At 49.1% G+C, this 22,624-nt stretch overlaps 1 long non-coding RNA gene across 1 annotated transcript; it reads right to left on the reverse strand.

The window, feature by feature from the left end:
- Positions 1-777: 777 nt before the first annotated feature.
- Positions 778-20,863, reverse strand: LOC120373858. The gene is made up of 5 exons (XR_005585762.1): positions 20,774-20,863; positions 4,600-4,740; positions 4,114-4,199; positions 1,158-1,220; positions 778-871 (listed from the first exon to the last, which is right to left on the reverse strand). It is a non-coding gene; the product is annotated as an uncharacterized LOC120373858 (long non-coding RNA).
- Between the last annotated feature and the right edge of the window lie 1,761 nt (positions 20,864-22,624).

A 22,624-nucleotide genomic window follows, 5' to 3' on the forward strand; every position in this document is an offset into this window, starting at 1 on the left:
GTCTAGCCCTGCTCAGTAGATGTTTGTCCCCATCATCCTTTCAAATGTACAAGAATTCCCCAATCTCACTCTCCAAATTACTTAGACGCCTACAGAAAGGGGATTCCCATAAATATGAACAAAGAAAGGCGATTTTCCATCCCACATGCCAGTGCTCTCTCTGGGCCTGTACAGAGCCAGCTGTCTCCCCATTCCTCTGCATCTGATCATTCTCCTGTTGCCTTCCCGATACCAAGGGGCACCTCGCCCCCACCCTGGAGCTGCATACAGGGCTCTGCTGCTGCCTGACAGAGCCCTTCCTGGCAAGAGCATGAAGCTGTTCCCCTGACAAGGGCAATGAATCACCCTCTCATTCCAACAGGCTCCCTCTCCATAACACACCTGCCATGCTTTAGTCTGGCCTTCCCCTTAACAAGTTTTTCTCCCTCCTTTTGATAGTGGCTCTTTTCAGCCTCTGTGAAAGGGGCCTATTGGTAGCGTGATGGATTGCACCTTATTTCAATATCAATGCCGGGGGACAGACTCTGTGTGGAAGGCCTGAGGCAGCCTGTTTAGCCAAGGTTTGTTAACAGGATCACCCCCTTGCCCTCAGCCCCCCGCCTTCACCATCACCTCTTCCTTTGCACAGAGAAGATGGGAACACAGGGCTGTGACTGATTCCATCTTCTGGAAACCACTTTTCTAACGGCAGGTCAGGGAACAGAAGGGGTGTGTGGGTGTGTGGAGCTTCGGGATGGGGGCCTCTTAACAAGATTTATTGAGGATTGTCCAAACTGAGTGCAGGCAGAATGTTAACATCAAGGCCTTGTCTGTGGAGTGTTAAGTCCAAAGGACCCCCGCTGTTGCTATGGTTTCTTCTTTTCCTCCGTTGCTTAAAAAAAAAAAAAAAGATAATCCTTTCTTTTCTCTTAGGCTTTCATCCTTCCCCTTCCAAGTCAGTTGCTTTTAGTTCTCTGTCAAATGCGGCAACCTCTAAAGGAGCCAGAGGGTGCCATAAATTCAGCCCTCTCTGCATTATCCCACTTAGCCCACCACCCCTTGGTTACTACACATTGTCCACGGTTTATGGTCCTCAAACTAGGACAGTTCCCACGAGTGTTCTTCCCCCGACCGTGTCCCTGAGCTGGTGAATGAGGCAAGGAAGAGGGGACTCTTACCATGCAAGCTTCCTCATGCAATACTGTATACGCGGTCTTCATGCTGTCTCCATGCCAACCTCACTGGAAAGAGATGCATGCTTTCAACGAGACAGAATGGCGGCACATCAAACACCACATTAACATACACGCATGAGAGTGTAACACCGGTCAGTGTGAATTGCGTGTCCTATTCTGTGCTGAGCCGCAGACAATCTGAGTCTGTTTCAGCCCCCAGCTACAGAGCTGGGCTGTCCAGCTCTAGCTGCTCTCAATGCTGGAGCCCCTGACTTCAGTCCCAAGTGTGTCAGCCAAGATGGTGGCCACCACAAGAGCAAGGTGATACAAGCTAACCAGTGCTAGGGTAAGCAGCACCCGCAAGGCATTGAATACTCTGACCTGTAAGGGCTGAGGCCTGCAGCCACATTAGAACAGCAGCAGCCATGAGCCGAGAGGCAGAAAATCACATCCTCACATTCCTTCTAAATTATATCAAAACAATGTAATATGGAGCTGTTAAGAAGGCACCCCGCCTAATTGTACTCACCATCACCAGATAAGAAAGGAATCTCTTAAGATGTTTAAAGAAAACTTCGTTTGATAGCATTTTGTGGGACAAGGAATCACTTATCAACAGTTGTGGGTGTGACAGATCTACTTCTTTATTTTTTTACCTTTATGGTCCCTACTTCTCCATTGTTTATCTGTCTGGTTTCTGTCTGGTTTTTGATTGTTACATAACTAATTTTGCAAGGTGTAAATCAACTAAGGTGGTGGGGTATGACTGGGTAGAGAATTGTTTCACAATATGTTAGGATTGGTCAAAGAATTATTTTGTAAGACTTTAGTAAACTGATTGGTTAAGCAGCAAAGAATCCTGTGGCACCTTATAGACTAACAGATGCCACAGGATTCTTTGCTGCTTCTACAGAACCAGACTAACACGGCTACCCCTCTGATACTTGATTGGTTAAGATACAGCAAAGCAGGACTCAAGTTTCACTGTATAAACTGGGGTCCAAAAGCAAGTTCTTTGGAACCAGCTCCAGGACACAGCCCCAAGATCAGAGCTGCTTGACCTCAACACCCTGCCAACCACACCGTGCAGAAGCTGGAGTCTTAGGATGACCTGATCCTGCCTGGCCATCAGGAAACGTTTGTCTGCCTTATTGGGAGGGGTGAGCCTTGTGTGCTTAGGGCGCGCTTTCTGGTTTGGTAATTGTTAATAAATAGAGATTAAGGATATTACTGTGTAAGGCTCTTTCATTGGTAAAAGGCCCTGCAAACCTGCAGAAGAACACTCCTGAGCCTAAGAACTGGGTATCAGTGGGTAATTAAATTAACCAGATTACACCCTGAGCCCTAGGAATTGGGTATGGGTGGCACTGGCCCTGAGCCCTAGGGAACTGGGTACGGGTGGGGGTGCCTAAATCAGCCAGGTTATGCCTTGAGCCCTAGGAACTGGGTAAAGGTGGGTGCCCTACAATGTGCAGGTAACAGACCATTGCACAAATGTACAACAAGCCCATCACAGAGCTGGCTCAGCCAGATTCCATCTCAGTGACGCCAATGTCATAGACTCACCATCTGCTTGGCTCACCTGGCAGTAGCACGAGACCTGCTGACCTATTGTCTCACCAGCTCACCCTAGGCTACTACAGACAAACTCAGCACCTCTCTCCTGTACCTGGAGGGTACTGGCAGCATGAGCTCCGAAAAGAAATTCTACCAACGCCAGCATCTCACTCCCTCAGCAGGGGCTGCAGGCAGAATCGGATCAGAACCTGAACCAAAAGAACTGAGAACCCCACTGCGTGAAATAATTAAGAGTATTATTAATTCTGCAGCCTCCCATTCTTGGCCTTAGGACAAACCCCTTTGAGCCACTCAGTCTGACAACACCTCAAGGGGCATTTTGAGTCATGTCTATATCTCTGGAAAATGTAAAGAAACCACAAAGCCCAGGAGATGCTTTGTCTCTGTTCCCCCTCCCCCCACCCCAATCAGATTTAATTCAGTTTCATGTCACTGGTGAGAGGAAAAGGCAAAAGAGGGAGAGAGAAAGCTGCACTAACTGTAAAAACAGTGAAGGAATCCTCAGGCTCTCAAGAGAGCCCAAGTATGGAAATGAGGTTCTAAATTAGGGAAGCACCAAGGGAAAAATACCCCCCTCACTAAGGCAGAGAAGTGAGTCCCTCCAGACAAGGTCAAGATGATCTGAAAATGCTGAGCTGCCAGCTGGCCCTTCCTCATCTGCAATACCTCAAGTTTCTCCCACTACGGATCCTGTTTAATACTGTATCTCCCATCTCATCTGCCAGCTACCCCAGTTTTCTCCTTAGGATTCTGTGCCAAAGGCTGCTCTCAGGCACACTGGGGTAAATCTCCAGTAAACCCACTTATGTCTATCGACTCTATTGCCTTAAGCGGATTTCAGTGGAGTTGCTCCAAATTTACACCGGAGTAACTGAGATCAGGATCTGGCTGATAAAACCTTGCCTGTAGAACCTCACTGTACTTTTTTGGCATCAGCACTGGATTTTGATGCCCCTGAGCATGATATGGCTGATTTAATCCTATTGAGCTCTTGGGTGTGCCATCCCACGGCACTGAAAGGTCAAACCCACACAACATGGGCTCTCCTCATTCCTGCTGTGCCGAGGGAGGCTCTCCTACCGAGTTCACCACCAGGGCTGAATCTTCAGATTTAAGTCCAGTTAGAAGTGACCCAGCTTGGCTTTCTGGGCCTGTTGTTCTTCTCTTTCACACCGGTGGCTTCAGTGGCATTACTCCTAACCAGTGTCAGAGAAGAACTGGCCTCATTGCTCCCTGTGGCGGAGGCAGAGCACAGCCAACCAGGCACGTTACATTTCGCCATTGTACCCGGGAGCTCCCAGTGACTGCACACCGCCCTTTATATTGACACCTGTTTTAGGTGTGCCTGGTCAGCGCCAGTTGTGCCAGCTCCTGGTCTGACCTGCATGGTAGCTCTCCGTGGCTGTATGTTCCCGAGCGCTCCAGGTTCCAGCGATCAGAATTATGCAGCACTGCAGTGTTCCATCGCTGTTAAAAAGCACAACGGCATGAGTGGCGTAGGAAGGCTCCACAGTCTGAGAGAGAGAGAGGTGACTTCTCTTCTGTTTAGCAGCAATGCTCCCATGCTCACAAGTGTGTGTACAGGTTAGTACAGGGGAGGGGAGCCAGGAAAACTGGGTTCTATTCCTGGTTCTGCTACTGATTTTCCATGTGACCCTGAGCAAGCCACTTAACAGCCTTGAGTCTCTGTTGCCCCAGGGATAATCATCCTTGAGCCTTTCGTCATCTCCAAGCCAGTGGCTTTTGGGTCTGTGGCAAACACAGAGCTCTCTGGCCAGAGGGTGCCATAAATTCAGCCCCTTGCTGCGTACTCCCACTACCCTCTCTGTCCCATCTGACTGGCTGCCTTTGCTACTGCACATCTTACCTGGCTTATGGCCGTCAGACTAGGACAGGTCCCAAGAGTCCAGGACCTGAGCAGCAGAGGGCCAGGGCTGTAACCGCAAGCCTTCAGAAAGGCTAGCTCTTCTGATGCCTTCCTAAATCAGATCCTCAGTTGAAAGTTCCCCTGTAATGGCAGAATGCAGTGAAGATTAGGAATAAGCAGAGTTTTCCTTTAAGAGCTTCATTAGGTACCTACATGGCCACCATCACCATAGTGTCTGAGCACCTCGCAACCTTTAATGTAGCTATCTCCAGGCAGCAGGGCAGTGCCACACAAGGAGCTCAGATACAGTGACATTGTTACTGGGCCTAGATATCACAGGGAGTCTGTGGCAGCCAGCAAAACAGGGAACAACTGGGCCCCCAGGAGCCCCAAACCCCAGGCTAGCGTCCTAACCGCTGACCAGCCTTCCTGCAAGGAAGTAACCGCCAGCTCTTGTGCCGTGCTGTGACCGGACCTGCTGTGAGGGGCTGCAGCCCAGAGTGGAATGTGGCTCCTCACCCTGCTGTGTTTCCTTGGGGCTGATGAGGTGGAGGCTTTGCTTAGATTGTGTTTGGATTCAGTTTCAAGGTTGGGATTGAGCAAATGTTTGAAGATCTGCCAAACTCTTACTTATTATGAAGGAGAGCACTCCGACACCCATTACAAAGCCGAGCCCGGGGGCCGCTGGTGTGAAGGAGAGCAGCTGGGTTAGCAAGGCATTGCATCACTGGGGGAGGAGAGGTTTCTGTGGGTGGGGTCCCTGTGGCGGGCTGTTCATGCCCTGGGGTTACTCTTTATTGCAGTGTCTGACAGACGCTGGCAGGTAGAGGCTGGCCAACAGGATCAGCACTGTCTAAAACACAAACAGCACTTCTCCGCTTCAAAAAGGGGAGCTGCAGGGCAGGGATGGGTGAGCATGCTGGAGTCTTCCTGACAGCTGTATTTCCTGTGCCTATGCCAGGTCCCCACCTCAGTGTGGTTGGCAGCCTCAGACCCCTCCATGCAATCGCTAGGCTAGAGTCTCTCTGCTGCTGTGCTCAGGGTGAAGAGCCTGTGTTTGAGTAAAGTCTTGTGTACTGCCAGAGATGTGCATCCTGCCTTGATGTGCAGGCCATGCAAGGCGAAGGCAGTTTGCTCCAAGGAGCTGGGACCCCCAGCACTCTGTCCTGTTTAAGCCATAGTCCATAAGATTAGTTAAATAGATTCCACTGGCCACAGGTAATTTAGCTGGGACCAAACACATTTATACCACGTGCGTACTTTCAAATAAAGAGATGACAAGTCCAATTCTGCATTGTCCTAGTGCAACATAAAGGGGGGCTTAGAGGGACAGGTTCTCTCTCCCTGGGAATGCCCCATCAGTAAGCAAGTTCCACAGCCAGTGTAGAGACCCTACCAGGGAAACTGGTCTTATTTATTTAGTCTAAATGTAATTCTTTTTCTGTTTAACCCAGGCCCTTATACCATGTTTCTTGCAACAGCATCCCAGCTCAGTTTGCATGTACAGCAAAGCTGTGTGGCACTATGTTGTACTAAGTACTTGAAGGACTTCTAGCAAATTCTGGCACTAAGCAAAAACCAAGAAAATAATGACAGAATGGAAGCATCTCATAGAGAATTCCGTAATATTTTCCTGGACACTTTTGTGGCATGAAGGGCATTAGGGTTGTGGTTAATTAAACTGCTCTCCCCATGGCAACAAGGCTGGAATATGAGTGCTTACTTTCATTTACAGTGGAAGCCGTAGTCTTAAGATTAACTGTGAATCAACACCCCTCATTCCCCCCCCCCACAAAATTTCTGTGGTATTTTCTACAGCAGGAGAGGGAAGAAAAAGCCTCTTGTCATTCTAGCTGCCCATTAGTATTCAAACTCCTTCTCTGTTTTTATTCAGCTGCATTTCAAACCAGGCATCAAACAAGCCTCAGACTATTATGTGATGAAAGCTTTTCCTGTGAAGAAAGCTGCTTGGATCTGCCTTGTGTTTTCCAGTACATCTCCCCAATGAGGCATACAGACAAGTTAAAACAGGCGAATTTCAACAGGGCCCAGGAGGACGATGCTGAAGGATTCACCATCCGGCCAACCTGCTGTCTTCCCCTGCCCTTAACAACACTGACTGAATCCTGAGATGATCATTTCATTTCCACTGATTAAATCAGTGGCTCCATCCCCTATATGTACCTGCCTGGCTTACACCCACCAGGATCTGTTGGGAAGGTGGGCAGAAGGGATTTCACACAGCTGGGATTGAGGCTGGGCGTGGGGTGGGGAAGGGTGCCAGGAGTGGAGAAAAGGGGGTATTGCTGAGGGAGTGGTATCAACAGTGCTCTCGCTGAGAGCGGGCAGCAGTGCTTTGCTGCTAATGCTAGTTAAAAGGAGCTTAGAGGAGAGAGCTGGATTCCATTCCTGACTCTGCCATATATACGCTATGGGCCTACTCCCTTCCCCGATCTATGTACAGAGGTCACCCATGGATCGGAGCCAGGGCTCAGACCTGTACTGCATGGGCCCCCTTCCTGGGATGAGCATGGGGTGGGAATTTTGCCTGTGTACGGACCACAGGATTTGTCTCCATTGGCACAGGAGGGTACAGTATGGGGGTGTATTGGGATGTATTGCAAAGCCCAGCCCTGCACACAGAGCAGTGCTCTGCAGTCCATGCTTTCATTTAAAAACAAACCACATTGTCTCTAGTCCTTATGGTTGTAAAGTGAACCTTGCAAACGTGGCATGAATGCAATCCGATGCAGTGATGTCTGCCTGAGTCTGCAGACAGCCGGAAACAATAGCTCTCACATAAGTGCAAATGGCCCATTAGTCTCAAATGGATGTTAACCCTGAAACCTAAAGATGTTACTCAACATGGCAACATTGTTAACTACTTCACTGCTGATCATTTTGGCAGAAGCACCCAGCTAATCTGTTTCTGCACAATTCCAAATTGCCTCCTATTACTCCAGAAACTCCAGCTGCCCCTACCCACTTGCCAACCCTTCCAGCTTCATCCAGAACAATTTCTCCAGTGTAGCAGTGTGCTGCCAATGCAAACATTGTGCAAACAAGTGCACTTAGGAAGAAGGAATCCCACGCACTGCTACAGGCTGGGGACCAACTGGCTAAGCAGCAGTTCTGCAGAAAAGGACCTGGGGATTACAGTGGACGAGAAGCTGGATATGAGTCAGCAGTGTGCCCTTGTTGCCAAGAAAGCCAATGGCATATTGGGCTGTATTACCAGGAGCGTTGCCAGCAGATCGAGGGAAGTGATTATTCCCCTTTATTCGACACTGGTGAGCCCACACCTGGAGTATTGCGTCCAGTTTTCGTCTCCCCACTACAGAAGGGATGTGGACAAATTGGAGAGAGTCCAGCATGTTGGACCACAGAACAGGAACGGAGTCTGACAGCCAAAAATGCGATTGTAAGCAGAGCTCTCCTTTATTCTATCCCAGCATGCTTTTATACATAGTTTCATTCAGCAATCAGGTAATGATCAATTGGTTAATTAAGGTAACAGAAACAACTGTAACTAGTTGGGATAATTAACATCCGACACACCTGTCTAGCTCCTTCTCCTAATTACAGTTAATTAACTAATGAAAACAAACCCAGAGCCAGGTCTTTACACGCAGATCCAGCGTAATTAATTTATCTCAGAAGCAAAACAACCTCAGTGTTTCTCATTACTTATCCCACATCTCCCCCCTATATTCAAAATCAAAAAGAAAAAAGAGAGAGGAAACATTCCCAACTCATAATAACATAACGCTATAACCTATCACACAAAAAAAAAATAAGGATTAATAAAATCAACCTGTATGACCATACAATCCTTGGCATAATTCCAAAAAACATTAAACGAACAAAACAAAGACACAATAAACAGAAGATGAGAAAAATTCTGCAAACCCCCCCCTCCTTTTTTTGGAAAATATCCCTCAGCTGTCAGGTGATCAAGCTGACACTGAGGGTGGGGGGTCTTTAAGAAAGACACATCAAACCACATGACAACACGACAACGATTCTGGCCAGAAAACAGACAACACAAAACATAACAGAGAACACAAAACATCATGGTACACTAAATACCTATATAGCCACACAAATTTTCTTTCAGACACAAATATCATTCCAAGCGAGTAACTGATTCACGAAGGATCAGACTGAAAAAGTCCTGGCAAAGCTAACAAACAGCTCTCCTCCGGGGGCTCTGGATCCGCGACGTCTGAGCGCGTCTCGTGAGGCTCCTCCGCATCTGCCTGCCGTCGCTCCGGAGGACGCAGCCAAGGCCGGACCCACTTCGCTGGTATCCACCTGGGACCTGCATCAGTGGCAACACACGCATAACCCCTGCCCCATGTTAGCAAGTCAACTGGTCCTTTCCATATTTGCTGCTGATAATCGAACCACTTGACCAAGGGTCGGGGGGCCATACCCTGCTCTTCCCCAGTCATCCCGCTGATATGTTTAATTGCAGGGGGCACCTGGTTGTTTTTACCAACATGTAACCAGTTAAGTACATAAAGAGCTTTCAGTAAGCGAGCGGCAGGTGTCTTGTCCAAAGCGTCTGCCCGTTCCTCTGAATCCCCCTTTTGTCTTAAGAGGAGCGCCTTCAAAGAGGCGTGAGCACGCTCAATAATAGCTTGCCCAGTAGAATTGCCAGGTACACCCGTAGAATGCTGCACACCCCAGTGGGAAAGAAACTGGGCAGTGCGATGAGAAACATAACCCCCGCCATTATCAGTCTTAATGAGGGCAGGAACCCCCATCACGGCAAAGCATGCTTGCCAATGCTTAATCACATCACGAGAGCTAGTAGAGGCCATAGCTGTCGCCCAAATAAAGCCAGAAAAGGTATCAATTGTAACATGAATATTGCGCAAGGTGCGAACTCAGCAAGCGTAGTAACATCAGACTGCCAAACTTGAAGTGACAATAGGCCACGGGATTAACACCAGATACAAGGGGCAATACATGCTGTTGACAATCAGGGCAGGAGGCCACGATACGTCAGTAATAGAAATCGCAAACTGACGTGCTAAAGCACGGGCAGACTGATGAAAAAATTCATGGGAAATCCGTGCCTGGGCAAATGAATTCGGAACATGGGCAACGCCAACTAACTGATCAATCAGCGCATTGCCCTCGGCAAGACCATCTTGTAATCCAGAGTGGCTCCTAATATGCATAACAAAATAAGGGCACCGTCGAGCATTTAAGAGATGCCATAACTGAAGAAGAGCAGTCCATAAAACAGAATTCGTAACACGGCCCAACAGGGAGCGTTCTAAACGCTGAAGCACACCTACAGCATACAGAGAGTCACTGACAATATTCAAAGGGGTATCGGGCCATTTTTCAAAAGTGCGAACAATAGCACGAAGCTCTAGAACCTGCAGGGAGCCTTCAGCAAGAACAAACTCATGATGCCAATGGCCGTCAATAAACCAAAGAAGTCCTGCACGCTGGGCACTGCCGCTGGCATCGGTGAAAACGGTGAGACCATCAACTGGACTAGATCGCAACATTAGGGCTTTTTCCAGAGGAAGCGTGGTAGCAAAAATTCGATGTGAGGGAAAATGGCTACTAAAGTAACCGGCGTAATCCATGGTGGCAAGTACAAAAGAAAGGTGAGTAGCAAGCAACTGAGTCACAGTAACATCATCAAAGGGCAAATAAATGGTATGAGGGTCAATACCTGCAATGGCCAGCAAACGGCATCGGGCCATAGAAATGAGGTGAGCAATCGCATCAAGCCGCGTAGTCACAGTTGTGGTATAGTGCGAAGGTGGAAAAAGCCATTCAATGCCCACCAGTGGATCGGAAAGGGCCTCATGCCATTGAAAAAGTAAAGCTTCCAAAGAGGCATCTTTGGAAAAAATTGCCAAAAAAATGGGCAAGTCCGGATAAATACGCCCCGAATAACGTGTTGCAAGTTTATCTGCAATATTTCGTAAGGCAACCTGGTGCTGATTCTGCAGAGAGCGAGGTTCATCCGGAGCACGTCCACCTTGAAGCAGTTGAACCAAGGGTGCAAGATCCTCATTAGTTATACCACAAAGACCGCGAACCCACTGCAAATCGCCCACCAAGCGCTGAACATCATGTAAATTATGAATGTCCATCCGAAAGGTCAAATTCTGCGGGCGTACAATTGAATCCGTAATTTCCATACCAAGATACCGATATGGGGCTTGCCGCTGAAGTTTTTCGGGAGCAATTACCAGCCCAGCCTTTCGCAAAACTGAGTCAATTTCAGCAATCGCCGCATCCACAGCAAAATGAGCGCCAGTAAACAAAAGATCATCCATATAATGATAAATAATCCAATCAGGGTGCACCAATCGCAGGGGTGCTATAGCCCAAGCAACATAAGATTGACAAATGGTAGGAGAATTTTTCATACCTTGTGGTAGAACAGTCCATTGATACCGCCGGGCAGGTGCAGCCTTATTTATAGAAGGCACAGAAAAGGCAAATTTCTCGCGGTCCGCGGGATGCAAGGCAATGGTAAAAAAGCAGTCCTTTAAATCAACAACAAGCAGAGGCCATCCATGCGGAAGCATAGTAGGTGTGGGCAGCCCAGGCTGGAGGGCACCCATATCCTTCATAACAGCATTGACAGCGCGTAGATCTTGTAACAAACGCCAATGCCCAGACTTTTTGGGAATGGTAAAAATAGGGGTATTCCAAGGGCTAACAGAAGGTTCAAGGTGGCCCATAGCCAATTGTTCCTGCACAAGTTCATGCACCCGGGCGAGCTTATCTTTAGGCAGCGGCCACTGAGCGACCCAGACCGGCGTGGTGGTTGTCCATTCCAGCTGTAGGATCGGTCGCCCCTCAGTGGCCGCTAAGCAAAAGGTGAATTTTGCAACACAATGCCCCACTGACTTAAACAGTCCCGACCTAAAAGCCATATCGGAGCCGGCATTACATAGGGGCGAACTTTTGCGCTTGTGGCCGGATCTTCCACATCAGAAATGGTAATAAAATTTACACTAATGCGAGTCAATTGAGTCCCACCAATGCCGGTCACCGGTGTGGCGGCATCCCGCAAGGGCCAAGATTCCGGCCAGAACCGAGCGGGGACTATAGTCACATCGGCCCCTGTATCCAGCAAGGCGTCAGGACTAATCTGCGCCCATCGGACCCTTGAAGCCGAACAGCGGGTGGGCTTGCACGGTAATGTCCATAACAAAAGCAATTTGGGGAGGGCTAGTGGATCCAAATCCTCGGGACCCACGATCAATCGGGGTCGATCGGGGTACACATCCCTTGAAGGGTATTAGTTGAGCAATGCGCGTGCCAGCAATTATAGTTACAGGGGGGCAGAGGGCGCGTACCATTATCCCAATGTTCCCGGTATAATCAGCGTCAATAAGGCCAGGTAAAACAAAAATACCCTGTTTTGATGTAGACGAACGGCCAATCAAAAGAGCACTTAGTCCAAATCCTAATGGGCCATCAGTGTTAGAAGGAAGAACTTGAACTTTATCAGTCTCTAGAATTACATCTGATGCTGTGGCCAGGTCCACTCCGGCACTGCCACGGGGTGCTCCGGTGAGGTGTTCCAGGCAGCCGGGTTGGTAGGTGGAGGTACTTGTATCGTCGCGCTCCTCCGAGGGGCGCTCCGTGATCCGCTTCCGGCAGCGGTGTTCCATCTTTCTTGTAACGCCCAGCAATCATTGGCATGATGTCCGAACTTATTACATCGCACAAGCACCAGTTGCAGAGTTAGAAGACATATCAGAGGTTCGCTGCCCAAACCTATTACGTCGTGTACAAGCGCCTGTTGCAGCTCTAGATGACATATCAGAGGTTCGCTGCCCATTTTGCATTGGGCAATCCCGCCAGAGGTGCCCGGGTTTTCTACAACTAAAACAAGGGCCAGCCGGCCGGGTCGATCTTTTAGCCCCCCATCGTCGCCCGAGCAGAGGTCGTAACGTCACGGCTAGTGCAGAGGCCTGTGCCTCAGCATGAATTGCTGCCTTATCCGTCTCCTCAAACATAGTGGCCTTATTACATGCTTCAATCATTTCCATTAGGGACGCAGTTTTGGGCAAAGTAGCTAAGATACGGCGGCAAGTGGGATTCGCATTCTGGGTGGCGAGATCAAGGCCAACTGCAGTCCTGGCTTCTGGCGTCAGATTAGGGGATCTATCAATAGCTTCTCGGAGACGATCCAAAAAGGTGGAATATGGTTCTGATAGGCCTTGAGTAATTTTAGCGTAGGGCGGCTTCCCCATCTGGGGCACCGCCTTAAAGGCAGCCAAAGCTAGTTCCTGTGATTGCTGCAGGATTCGGGGGTCCAGACGGGCTTGCAGATGTGGGTCAGCAAAACGACCGGCTCCCAAAAGCATCTCAGTAGTGGCCACGTGCCGGGGATCACCGTCCGGTAGATCCAGATTGTGGACAAGGGCCAAGTCGATTCTCTTGGCCCAATCATCTTTCCACAACAGTTTTTGCGTGGGTGTAAGAAATAGATCAGCTAGTTTAATTGCATCATATGGACACATCGCCTGGCCCGTAAATACCTGTTCGATAAGAGACTGTACATATAGATTATCTAGTCCATAAGCCATAATTGATTTCTGTGCCTCACGGATCAATTTCCAATCCAAAGGGGCCCATTGTCGGTGATTAGGATGTTGAGGGTCTGGCGTAATTACTGGAAAGGCCTCAGGTGTCAGCCCTTCAAGGATGGCTTCCTTTATGACCCCATGCCAACGCTGTACTGGGTCCGGAGGGTCCCCGGGGTCAGGTGGGGCAGAAGGGCAAGTCGGACGGAAACACTCGTGAAGACTTGACCGTGATGATCCAGCTGGAAAACCTTGTTTTTGATCCAATTTGTTAAAAATGGCCTGCAGTTGTCGACCCTGGCGCTGCAGTTCCTCATAAAGAGCATCAGACCGGGTAAACTGAGTAAAATCAGAACATGGCTGTGATGGCACATGTTTCACCCGAGCCTCCTCTGCTTCCCCGCATTCATGACACCCCCAGGCCCCGTGGATACGGCACGGCTTTGAAAGGGGTGCATATGGCAAAGTTGTCTCCATAGGCTCGGGTGTATCGGGCGGTAGCGGGACCGAAGCAGGATCAATTATATCAGGGCCAATAGCTACGTTGGAGGGTAATGGCATCGTAGCAGAGGCAACATCGTCCATAGGGAAGGGGTCGGAAGCCAAGGGTATTACTGTGTCCTCACCACCAAAAAAATCCCTGGCTCCAACCGGCAAAACGGAGGGTATTCCGGGCGTTGGGTGACAAAGGTCTGAGAGAGCCGCCTGTACTCCTGCCTCGGCTGCAAAGGCTTCCACTATCTCTGTTGTCTTCTTCCATATTGGACTCAGGGAGAAGGCTTCCTTGTCACCCTGAGCCACTGATTTCCAAAGTTCACAGCCCATCCGCTCCCACACAGTTTTATCAAATATTGTATTGGGTGAAACAGAAAGTCCCCTTAAACGTCCCCACTGTAGTAAGCGGGATAATGCATCAGAGGGGAACTTTTCTCCCCGTCGCTCCGTGATGCGTGTCAGAATTTCATGCACCATTTTCTCCTCTGCAGACGCTCCCATTTTAGTGCTCACCTCTAGATTCAGGTGTGCCCCCTTCTCTCTCTCTCTCTCTGACGCCCGACGCTGAAACTTCAGGCGCGTCCCTCTTTTTCTTTTTATCAACTCAGGCCACCACCACTATCTTCAATCATCACATCGGGGTCACCATTTGTTGGACCACAGAACAGGAACGGAGTCTGACAGCCAAAAATGCGATTGTAAGCAGAGCTCTCCTTTATTCTATCCCAGCATGCTTTTATACATAGTTTCATTCAGCAATCAGGTAATGATCAATTGGTTAATTAAGGTAACAGAAACAACTGTAACTAGTTGGGATAATTAACATCCGACACACCTGTCTAGCTCCTTCTCCTAATTACAGTTAATTAACTAATGAAAACAAACCCAGAGCCAGGTCTTTACACGCAGATCCAGCGTAATTAATTTATCTCAGAAGCAAAACAACCTCAGTGTTTCTCATTACTTATCCCACACCAGCAGAGGGTAACGAAAATGATTAGGGGGTGAGGCACATGATTTATTAAGAGAGGCTGAGGGAACTGGGGTTATTTAGTCTGCAGAAGAGAAGAGTGAGGGGAGATTTGATAGCAGCCTTCAACTACCTGAAGGGCGATTCCAAAGAGGACGGAGCTCGGCTGTTCTCAGTGGTGGCAGATGACAGAACAAGAAGCAATGGTCTCAAGTTGCAGTGGGGGAGGTCTAGGTTGGATATTAGGAAACACTATTTCACTAGGAGGGTGGTGAAGCACTGGAATGGGTTAGACCTAAGGAGGTGGTAGAATCTCCATCCTTAGAGATTTTTAAGGTCCATCTTGACAAAGCCCTGGCTGGGATGATTTAGTTGGTGTTGGTCCTGCTTTGAGCAGGGGGTTAGACTAGATGACCTTCTGAGGTCTCTTCCAACCCTAATATTCCATGATTCTATGATCTATGGCACTGAAAACTGAAACCAAGGGGCCAGCACAAAACAAATTGCATGTAACCTCACAATAAATAAGCCAGGGGGCGCTGTGCTGAGTGTGTGATTCATTTTCACCTCTAATTAATTAAACACCTCCATTTTCAAAATTCAGATGACGGTATTGTGGCATTTCCAGTCAGCCCAGAAGCTGGGCCCCCCACCAAAGCAGTCGGCTCCAACTTGTCAGGGAGTAGACAGGGCCTTGACAACAAGGTGCAGTCCCTAAAACCCAGCAGAACAGGTGAGTTTGCAGAAGAAAGGAGAGGGTGGGACCTGACAGGCTGTGACGGTGACAGCCCTTAGATGGGAGGATGTTCCAGGCATGAAGACCGGCAAAGGAAGCAAAAGGAGCTCTAGGGAGAGGGCTCGGGCAGAGCTGGGGCTGGCAGGTGGAGAACAGAGCCCGGGGCAGCATTATGAGATGCCTTGGACAGCAGAATGGACTCCAGGCAGGTCACTTAGCACGCAGTTTCTGGAAGCACCTTCTTACATTGGGTGTCCAGCCAAGGCCTCTCTGGGGCCTGATTCTGAGCACTCACAGCTCCCATTGACTTTGACTGAGTTTGGGGGACTCAGCACCTTTGACACTCAGACCTCCAGTGTCTCAACCTGGGCACCCAGAAACTGTGGAACTCCAGCTCAGTGGCCACTCGTTGAACACGTTGGCCTTCCCCTCTCCGGGCCGCAGCGTCCATGCCTGTGAGTAAGGCTCCTGTGAGGCACCGCGATAGCGGTAATGGAAGGTGTGCACGGGCAGAGGAAGCTCCCTGAAGCTTCAGGATAAGAAGAGACGCCTGACGTTTGAATGTTACGCCTGGCAGCCCCAGATCTCACGGCCCCATTTCTCAGCGATTTCTCCTCTTCCCTCTTCCATGGCGATCTCGGCTGAGTGTTTCCACTTGAGAGGTTAAAGTCTGAATAGGCCAGGCAAGAGCTGGGGAGGGGGACAGCGCAAAGAGAATACATCCCATTGTTTTATCTTGAATGCAGGCCATGTGTTCCACTAATACCCTATTCACTGCCAACAAGCCCACCACAAGCTGCATATTCAGTCTTAGATTAGTGCAGCTATCAGGACACATTTAGATATGGACGATTTCCTCTGCAGTCACTGCAGTGGGGGAACAGACGGTGGGAAAACGCTTCCCAGGAACTAGCCCTTTTCTTGCCCGACTTTGCCCAGTCCCGGAGCCAGTGCCGTCTGCTAATCGGATTCCCACAACACCAAGCTAGATAGAAGGGAGATCATGTGACTCTCCAGGAGGCACATGTCTGCTGGAGAACTGTGTGGGAACCAGCAGCGTGGAAGGAGCCAGCAGAAAGGGCGAGATTTTTCAGGGTTCAGTAGTCAAGGCCTTTTCAAACAGGACCCTGAGCCTGAGAGGCTCACATCCCACCTGTAAGGTCCCCTGGAGCGAGACTTGGGACCGCAAAGGCCTTAGAGGGACTTTGTTATCTGGTGAAAAGGAATTTAGAGGGGAAAGAAGCAAACGGGAGAGAGTAACGGAGCTACTAAAGAGGGCTGCCTGGTTGGCTAGGGGGCTGCATAAAGGAATTAAAAGCCTTTCACCTGCAGGTTACTGGTTTGAATTCAAACCAGCTCAGGAGCGGTCAAAAGTTTCTGACTCCCTGGTAAATACTTAGTGCTAATTTGTCATGAGTTGTGGGTCCCAGCCATTCATGTCCCCTGCCCCTAAATGAAACAAGCTGGCCCCTCTGGCACAAAAGAAAAAAACCTAAATCTTGCCTACCACAGTCAATAATTATAACGCGTATAGTTAACTAATCCTCACTACACCCTCCTCAGACAGGCACTTGAGCGGTATTACGCCTACTTTGCTGACGGGGGAAAAAACTGAGACACAACAAGGTTAAGTGTCTTGCTCAAAGCTACTCAGCTCATCAGTGGCACAGCCAATATTCAATCTCAGCAGTTCTGGTTCCAAGTCACATAGTCAGCCCCCAAGACCCTGCTGTCTTTTGCTGCATCTACAAGGGCTAATGGATATGTTTGCATAGTATGCGCCAGATACAGCTTTGCTAATACATGCTTGGGAGCCAGGATGTATAACTTAGAAAAATCAGCTGTTGAACAGTAAGCTAGCCCCAACCTTAACTCTTGTGAACCAGTAATATCTGTTTGATAGGACACAGCTATTTGCTATATACTGAAGATCTGCTTTGCAGGGGAATAGTTGTTTGCTACTTCAGGCTGTATAAAGTAACACTGCCATGCTGTTCAGTGTTCATCTCCGGTAAGGGAGCTTCTAGGGCTGCAGGTAAAGAAGAGATCCTGGTGAATGTAGGCTTACTAGTGAAACTAACCAATCCTGCAACCCTTTGCTCACAGGAGTATCCTCTGCTCAGGCAAGTAGCACCATTGAAGTCAATGGGCTTGATTACCCCATGCCTTACTTTGTATTATTATTTCTACCCGTGCAACGTAGAGGGCACATGTGAGTGCATCAGAATCATAGCATTTTATGCAGGTGTAAATGGCTCCATATGGGGCAAGGCCGTGGAGAATCAGACCCAGTGGGATGGCAGGATCTGGCCTTGTAAGAGGAGAGGGAGTCCCTTGCAGTGGTTTGTACGGGTCACTCATCGTGCATGGTGACAGGAAGGACACAAGGAGAGAGAGGCAGCTCCTGTATCACAGGGAGACATTCCATCAAGCTGGGATTTTCCCATACCCCTTCAAAGCCTTTGCCCAGATAGAGCCCCCTCGGTCCCCCAGGCAGCAGGCAGGCAGCTGACGTGTTCGGTATGTTTTTGTGTATGGCAGGTGCCTGTCGGAAAGACGGCGGATGTGAAAGGTCGCAGAGACAAACTCCGATCCAGAGTGTGGATCCATGGGGAAATCAAATGAGGCCAAATCAGCACCCAGCGCCCCCACGCCAGACTTCATTGTTTCCAGCTCTCACTAATTGGAGCAGAGCTGCTGGCTGTACTCTCTGGGGTAGGGGTGACCCTGAACAATAGGCAGGGGATGGTAACAAGCAGACAGATTGGGCTGGACACCAGAGCTGCAGAGAAATTACCACAGCAACCAGGCTCATCTCCTCCCCCATCAGATCTGAAACACCTGGCGTCATAATCCTCGTTGCATTTCCAGGTTCTACGATGCAGCTTTGCATGGGACGGGGAGTAGCTCCCTTTCCAATTCATCAGGACTTGGCAGGTAACAAGGTGCCCGGAATGCTAAGTGATTTGCCATGTATGGTTGCAGCAGGGCCTCCCACCTCTCGCTCACCGCAGCTGTGCCCAAATTCAGACGTTAAAGGGCGCTGTGCCATGTACTGGCTCTCTTTGAGTGAGTGCTTATGAATTGCACACAGAGGCTATGGGTGCTACTAATGGGACGTTCTACATGGCTTGTCCTGCAGTTCAAGTGAAGGGACCTGTTTTTGGAGCTGGAGGATGAAGGTTCTGGTCCTGCCTCCCCACTGCATGTTCTGATTGTGTTGCAGAAATCCTTGAATAAAGGCCTGGGCAGAAGGAGCTGCATTAGCTCTTGGAAATCAACCCATGAGAGTAGGAGTGAGTCAGTTTTATTTTTTAGTGAGCCACCACCAAAGTGAAATCCCATGTTACAATGGCCCTTTCCCATCTTCCTCCATCTCCTGCTGTTCTGTATTGGTTTTAGATCCTTTCCCCTCTTGAACAATTGGGTGCCTGTATCCCAGTGGTTCCGTCAAATGAATGGATAATAACAATAGTCACTAATAATGATGCCTTGCAGGGCCATAGCACCTTCAGTCTGAAGATCCCACGCTGAGCTTAGCCTCATGCTGAGGTAGGGGATTCGTATTATCCACATTTTATAAGTGGGGAAACTGAGGCACTGTACTATTACGTGACTGGCCCAAGGTCATGCTGGAAGTGTGTGGCACAACCCTAAATATAAGTCAGGTCTCCTGCCTCCCAGGCCTGTGCCTTAACCACAAGGCCCTCCTTCCTCTCTGGGCATGGCATTAAGGATGGCTATGGAGCCACGGGCAGCGAGCAGTGGCAGTGAAGAGGTTAATGTGCATGTGGTGGGGAAGGGAGCGTTCCCATGAACTGGGTCCAGAGTTTCTTCAGCCCCCTTAGCAAATCAGAGCATCTGGTCTTAGGATTCATTGCTGTTTAAGCAGCCCTTCCCCCAACCTGCTGGTATGGTACACAGGAGCCTGGGAACCCTGTGCATCTCCCCAGAGCAGATGGGCCTGTCCTCCTTCCATGTGGCAAGATGCGGGGGAGGCTCTGGTGGTGCATTTTAACTGACGCTGAACTAAGGCCTTTGTTAAGAGATTCCACAGGAGACGCTGCTGGGCCTGAACTGGGAGAGGTGGGGAGGCCTCAAACCCCCATTTTAAAAAACCCTTCAAAGTATATTTTTAAAAGTCCTTTGGGCTCCGGGCTGCCCAAGTGGGGTGAGCTCCCATCTCACTGGGAGGCAGCCCTGCTGCCAGCTGCTCCAGCCACTGACTATTCATGCATCTGACTCATCATGCTAGTGCTTGTCACAGTCCCTTTTTCTTATGGTTAACAGTAAATCACAGCTGTGGTGTCTGGAAATGCTCAGATCTTGTGACTCTGACTGCAGAGAGCTGAGATCCTGGCTCTGAAGTGCTGTACATGTCCAGCAGGTTCTAGATAACACCTTGTCATCGGAGGGGGCTTGGCACCTTCAGACTCCTCTGGAGACGCTGCCCCTGCCCTTCAGGCTCCTCTGGAGAGCCCAGTCCTATCAGCTGATTCCCCTGAGAAAAGCCTGTTCTCCATGAGCTCGCTCCCTTGGGCACGTCTTAGACACACGGAACCGTCTGCGCCCTTGGCCGTGCGAGTATGGTCCATGCATGTGGATAAAGGTCTATGTGCTGCTGCAGAAAGATTTACGGCATGATGCTGTATTGCTGGAACTGGAGCTGAACTCATCAGGTCAAAGCTCAGCCAGGGTGACTCCTGGATTTTATCGAAGGATTCTCTTTGCTGTAAAGGGAGGCTCCTGGGCTGGTAGCCCCTAGAAAGGCAGTATGTCACAGCAAGACATCACCATGATGTTCCTGTTCACTGCAGGGTTAATCAAGCATGTGTTTACTGTACATTGCATGGTGTTCTTAAGCGTCTGTACCCTGGACTGGACCAGACCAGACTACATAACCCTGCAAAACCTCTGAATTATCTCTGTCTTCATTGTGCGGAGCCTTGCTATGAGACACTAAAGAAGTGATAAGACCTGGTTCTGTTCCTTCCCTCTGAAGCACCTGACATTGGCTACTGTCAGAAAACAGGATACTGGGCTAGATGGACCTTTGGTCTGACCCAGTATGGCCTTTCTTATGTTCAATCACATGCTGTTTTGTGCCCCATTACTCAAAAGACTCCCCCTGCTTTCTAATGAAGGTGACACACTGGCTGGCTCCCTAGGTAGCAGGTAGTTCAGCCCCTTACGGAAAACAAGATGTAAAAATTACCCTTCATGAGCTGCTGCCTCCCACCCCCAAGTAGCTCTTAGATATAGCTGACTCTGGGTCCTTTGTAAGAAGCATTTCCAGCATGAAAAGGAAACAAACAAGTTCCCATTTGCACGTCTCCTTTCATCAGCATGCACCCTCATGCCCCTTCATTGGCTTTTTTCCCCGGGATTGCTCACCAGTTCCCAGCATACACTCCTCTTGCCCCAGTTCCTCCAAGGGGATTGGAACACACCAGTGCTCTGGGCCAGCTCTCTTCTGCATCCAGTCTAATTAAGAACTGACCGGTCCCATTGTCCCAGCATTCCAGAGCCTTGTACAGCAGCTCTCCCAAAGGCGACTGAGACAAAGGAGCCGGTGTAATTTGCAAGAGGCCCTCTGGCTGATTAACAATAACATGGCAGCACTTTCAGCTTTGATGGGATTGGGGCACAAGGGAGAATTCCAGGCCAACACAAAGAATTTGAGACAAAAGGTGCAGATTCATTCCCAGCATCCTCCCTGGAGTTGAACCTCAGTCAAGCAAGCAGGGCTAGCTGTCTCCTGAAGCCGGAGAATAAGCTATTTTTCTTATCCCCCTCTAGAGAGAGATTCGAGCTTCCTTATTTATCCAGATCTGGGCTTTCAATTGCTAACAAAATAGCTGTGGGCCTCCTCTCCGGCAGCTGCAATGGAATTATTATTACCAGAGATTTAAGCAAATCCCCACTGTCTCTGCGTAGAGTAAACCACTCTCTCACCAATTCTCCTTGTGAGAATGGGCAGCTCTGTGACAAGCTAATTTTTGCTCTTTCCATGTCCCTGTTGCATTGGCTTACCTACAGTTGATGCATTATAGCGGCAGGCACCAGGCCTTATGCTAACCTTTCTTTTTCTCCATCGATTGTCAATATGCTTTCAAAAAAAACCTAAACAATGTTGAGTCTGAATTTGGTGGTCATAAAGGGTGTCAGATTGACATACCTGGAGACCTGCTGCCCTCTCTCTACACAAGCGGGGACATCAGCCAGGCAAGCCTCCTCTATAGATGGCCACACCAATGTGCTTCACACTTGATCTGGGGGTGGGGTGGGCCTGAAAGGCTGAGACAGAAGCTTCCATGTGTTGAGTGAATGGAATGGTTTGCCAATGTGGACATGTGTCCACTAGAAACAAAGGCGAGGAGGAAACTCACTCCACATACCTCACTGCACAGCCACCAAATGCTTCTTTGGGTCTGTTTGTCATCTCAGTTCAGTTTGACAATCCAAAATGTTTCCACCTGCGTCAATGGCACCCAGAATGGAACGCTTTGTTTTTATTTTTCCCAATTGAAAATTGAAACATTTTGGTGAAATCCAAATCCCACCCCCGGAAAACTTCAATTTTTCAGAAACTATTTTCTGTCAAAAAAATATTTTGAGGGAAATTCCAGACCAGCTCCCCTCATTAACAATCTTTAGCCACCCAGTTCCACTCTCTCTCTCTTTCTTCCTTTTTCCTGGCATTTCCCTCGGCTTGTGGTTAAACACATTCCGTGCCATTGTTCATCCTGGAGCTGTGATTATGGTACAGGGAAATACTCAGCCCTTTTCCTTTCTGTTTGCAGAGACTGGTCTTCCTCCCTGGTGCCAGTCCCTGCATCTCTCCCTAAGATCCAACCCGCCTCCCTTTCATGTCAAGCACTTTTGTCCCAACTCCTTTCTTGCTTTGAGTTTCTCTCTGTTTAGGAAACAGCTTCTTCCTTGGGTCCTTTTCGTAAGTGTGAAGAAAGTTCACTGGAATCAGTGGTTCTGACAACGCCCTTCATAACCCTTCCTCAGCAAGTCCCTTGCTTCCAGTGTAAATATTTAGCATGTGTTACAGTAGGAACAGCCATATCCTCCACTCGCAGTGTGTTTTTTCCTACTTTGGCTCTATTATATCCCAAAGGGAGGACACTGCTGGTCCAGTCCCTCCTCTGAAAGTCTGTTTGCCAGAAGATGGGATCAATTTTCCAGATGTGTTGGAGGGAAGTGGCTTTATCCAGGGACCTGTCCATTGGGCGCGTA

This window comes from Mauremys reevesii, linkage group 10 (genome assembly GCF_016161935.1).
Source record: "Mauremys reevesii isolate NIE-2019 linkage group 10, ASM1616193v1, whole genome shotgun sequence".
Lineage (NCBI taxonomy): Eukaryota > Metazoa > Chordata > Testudines > Geoemydidae > Mauremys > Mauremys reevesii.